This window comes from Mus caroli, chromosome 2 (assembly GCF_900094665.2).
Source record: "Mus caroli chromosome 2, CAROLI_EIJ_v1.1, whole genome shotgun sequence".
NCBI classification, from domain to species: domain Eukaryota; kingdom Metazoa; phylum Chordata; class Mammalia; order Rodentia; family Muridae; genus Mus; species Mus caroli.
In genome coordinates this window covers 82,292,960-82,297,875 of record NC_034571.1, presented here as the reverse complement: position 1 = coordinate 82,297,875, position 4,916 = coordinate 82,292,960, and positions in this window count along the sequence as shown.

The following is a 4,916-nucleotide window of genomic DNA, read 5'->3' as shown; positions in this document are numbered from 1 at the left end:
TAAACTGGAGAATTTTTTTTAGACAGAGCTGAAGAATTTAGATAGAACTGAACTCAAGAGCTTAGAAGTAAAGGCATAGCATTGGTAGGAATGGTATTGAGAATAGGGACATTATTGTGATATCAGAGTATGAGAAGAGTGCAATAATAGAATAAATGCAGAGTGGAATAACTTAGAAACTATATGCAACTTAAAAAACTAACAGTGTAATACAGAGAATGCTAAGAAAAAGAAAGAAAGAAAAAAAGAAGTCAGAAAGAGAGCAGAAAGAGCAGGCAGGCTTCTCCTTACCATGGCACAGAACAGCTCTTTTCTTAATAGCAAGGGAAGTTTAGTCTTAATAAAGAGAACAAAACTTTCTTCTTATAGACTTTAATTTAATTCATTTAGCAGTAAAAAGGTAGAATTTTTTTCTCTATATGCAATAAAGTTTTGAGCAGATTTTTCTTCCAGAATGAATGAATTCTTTCTGTACTGCTTCTTGGTCTTTTGCTTCAAATTACAAAAGTAAGTATTGGTGTGTTTGTGTGTGTGTGTGTGTGTGTGTGTGTGTGTGTGTGTGTGTGTGTATGTATAAATATGTAATTATATATGTGAGCTGAACACAACTTGTTTTAATGGAAATATATAAATATGTATGTGTGAAACTGTATATGGCTTTTTATGAGTTTATGCTTATTTGCTTATGTAAAACTTTTTCCCTTTGCAAATGTAACGATTCTCTTCTCCTGGCTCAATAGAAGTTTACTGCTACAAACTTCCCCCTAGCCTGACAAGCAAGAGGCATGTGGACAAAAGGGAAAGGATCTAGCATATAATCCTTTACTTAATACCCTACTGTTTAATGATGAGGTGCTAAATGTCAGAGACTGCAGTTTCTGGCCTTATAGGGACTCAGGTAGGTTAGCTACTGTAGCAAAGTAACCTAGTCTTAGATAGATGAATGTCTTATACAGCAACCCAAAATATTTGAAAGGACCAAGTCTAGCACTTGCTGAAGTACTTTGCTCTCTGCTCCCTTAAGACAAAAAATTGTCAACCCACTACTCGCCCTGCTTCCAAGGTGTGGTGGGGCAATGGAGACTCAGAGCTTGCCAAAGTGGCCAATTAATGCAAGGTATAATTTTAGGTTCAAATGATAAGAAGAGTTCATGTCCCTTACTGCCTACATCCAAAGAGACTGAAACTGGCTGGCTTAAAGACATAGGGTAGAACCAAGCACAACTGACCAGAAAAAGAAAAAGTTGATGAAATGATTCCTAATATTATGTTATACTCACAGACTGTTGCCTACCCTAATAACCAACAGAGAGGTTTCTGCTGGCTGCTCATTGGAGTAGATACAGACACTCATACCGAAATATTACATGGAGTTCAGGGAAGCTTGCAGAGGAGAGAGAGGGAAGATTGAAAGAGCTAGAAGACACAAGCATAACAGAAAAACACCATCCACAGAGCCAACTAAGTAGTACTCCTAGGGGTTCACAGAGACTGATACAACAATCATGGAACCTGAATGCATCTATGTGAGGTCTTCTGAATAAATGCTGTTTAGCTTGGTGTTTTGGTGGGACTCATAACAATTGGTGTAGTGGTGTGTCTTACTCTTTTGCTTGCTTTTGGACTCTTTCTCTACTACTTGTTTGCCTAATCCAACTTTAATATAATGGTGTGTGTTTAGTGTTATTGCATCTTGTTATGATGTATTTAGTTGATATCACTGAGAAGCCCAATTTTTTCTTAAAGGGAAACTGAGAAGCAGTAGAACTATAGTAAGAGAAGATGGAGGAAGTCTGGCTGGAAGCAGGAGAGCGAGATGAGGCAGGATATATTGTAGGAGAGAATAATAATTATAAATAAACACACACAAACAAGAAAACAAACATGCAGACATATAACTGTATGTGTTTGTTATACCTATGAACTATGCAGCCTAAAATATTTGTCCAGATTAGTGGTGTCAAGATTGGGTTCCTTTGAATTGAATTCTCAAAAATTAATAAAATAATAATAACAATCCTTAAAAAATCACTATTTTCATGGGACACCCATTCCTTTGAATGAGAAAAAATAGAAAAAGAGAAAGAGAGAATGTAAAATGAAGAAGTGAGCTAATTTCAAGTGAGGATAAAAAAAAAATAAGTAGCAGACATTGGATCAGAAACTCAAGGTATAGATGACACATATTTTTACACAATGCTTACAATTTTGAATAAAAAACAAAGGAGAGAACTTAAGGGTGTGCTGTACAAAAGTTTTAGGCTGTGCACTCAACAGTCCTATACTATCATATATTTGTAGAGATGATTTTGTTTACAAATCATTGCCAGTTATAAACAGAACTGTTCCAAGCATAACCAAGAGCACCACAAATCTACTCAAATAAATGTAAATAGAAGACAGTTTAACAGCATGTCCAGTTAGCATAATAATAGTAGTAGATTCCCCCAGGACTTATGATACCCCACCTGTTATATTTTCACTCATTTATTTGTTTTCCATATTTACTCTATAGACATGAGTAAAATTCTGGGAGGTACAGATCTGAAGAGGAATCAGAAGACAGTTGGTTACTCCTGTACCATTAATGACACTGCTGCACTAATGGATATGATATATCTGTGAAGATAGTTTTGTAATTAACAGGTGCCATAACAAGTTGCATCCATGGCTGACTTCGTCAAACGACTGAATAGCACCTTCAAGCAATATGAAATCTATGCTCCAGGGAAGATTCTTCTAGGTAAGTCCAAACTTTATTTATATATCTCTATATTGAATCTAAAGCATGCTTTCTTAAGCAATATGGATTAAGTATCTTTTTCTCCATCTTTAATTGAAAATAGATTCTATTCTCATACACTTTATTCTGATTATAGCTCCTCCTCCCTCTGCTCTTCCCAGTTTCTCGCTACTTTTCTTCCCATTCAAATCCATTCCATATACCTCAGTACAGGGGAATGCCAAGGCCAAGAAGTGGGAGTGGGTGGACTTTTGGGATAGCATTGGAAATGTAAATGAAGAAAATACCTAATTATAAAAGAGAGAGAGAGAAAAAAAATACAGGCATCAGGCGTGGTGGCACATGCCTTTAATCCCAGCACTCAGGAGGCAGAGGCAGGTGTATTTCTGAGTTTGAAGCCAGCCTGGTCTACAGAGTGAGTTCCAGGACAGCCACTGCTACACAGAGAAACCCTGTCTCGAAAAACCAAAAAATATGATATAATATAATATAATATAATACAGGCATCTAAACAAACAAACAAAAAACAAAATAAAATATAAAACAAAACCCATCATATCAAAGTTAGTCAAGGCAAGCAAATAGAAGAGAAAGAGCCTAAAAGAAAACATAAGAATTAGAAACCTGCTCATTCACACACTGGGGATCCCATAAAAATGCTAAGCTGAAAGCAATAACATATTTGAGGACCTAGTGTGAAACTGTGCAGACTCTGTACTTGCTGCTTCAGCCTCTGTGAGTCCTTATGATCTTTGCTTTATATATGATTTGAAAGGATGTGCACACGTAGTGCCATTCATTCCTTCTTGTTTTTATGCCCTCTGGTTATGGCTAAATAAGAAACTGGCATATGAATGTAGCTGAATTGTCACTAGGAGTCTTGTATGAGCAGTAGTGTTTGGTTTTACTCTACACCGCTAGTCTCTGATTCTTCATAACCTAAGTAGTGTTGGGTAGGGTTTCTACCCAGCTGAGTGGTCCTTAAATCAAGTCAGGCATTGATTAGTTACTCACACAAGCTTTGTGTCAACATTGACCTAGCATGTTTTACAGGCAGGGCATTACTATAGATCAAAGGATTTTGAATTGGGTATGTCTCTGTGTTTCTAGTTCAGGATCCTGGAGAGAATGGTCCTGAACAAAAGAAACTAAATGAAGGTATAAAAGTTTTGTGTAGGTACCTCCCCAACTTCTCAGTATTCAATAATTTGTGTGAGTCTTGACAGTAATGGAGCCTTGCTGTCATTTTGTAGAAAATAATCTATGTACTGGCAACATTGTTTGAGCCTTTCTGTAGGATCCCTTTGGCTAACCAAATAGGTATAATCTAGTCCTGTTATTGGTAGCTTTATTTGTGGACAAGTGATGGCTAGTTGAAACACTGTTTCACATTATTTAGATTCTTTATTAACATCTCTTTCATATATTTTAGGTAATTTTCAGCATACTTGGTTTCCATACTAAACCCCAAATATTCCTCAGTTATAGCCATCTCCTCCTGCATTAAGTTCTCTATCTACTTTTACATTTTCTCTCTATCAGATTCTTCCAGTCTAATCTCACATCTACCCACAGTCCTGTCATTAAATCTAACCTACAGCTCCACCAAGGGTAATCCATATGTTCATGTACTCCCTTCTCTATATTAACATCTCTAGGTCTACAAATTGTAGCTTGTTTAACATACACTCAATGGCTAATTAATATATATATAATTGAATATATATATATACTATTCATATTTCTGGATCTGAGTTACCTCACTCAGGGTAGGTTTTTCCTAATTCCATCCATTTATCTTCAAATTTTATGATGTCATTTGTTTTTTAACAGCTGAGTAATGCTCAATGTTGTAAGTGTACATTTTCTTTATCCATTCTTCTGGTGAGAGGCTTCTGTATTATTTCCAATTTTGGCTATATAAATGTAGTCTAAATAAACACAGCTGAACAAATGGCCTTGTGGTTGTATAATGTGCCCTCTTGGGCATATACTGAAGAGTATATATTCCTGCATGCCCAAGTTTGGTATATCTGGATTATATTGTAATTGAGTCATATCTCTCTAAGTTACTAATGTACTAATTTTCATAGTGGCTGATCATGCTTCCCCTCCCACAAGCAAAGAATAAGTATTCTTTTTTAAAAAAAATAGTTTTATTAGGTATTTTCCT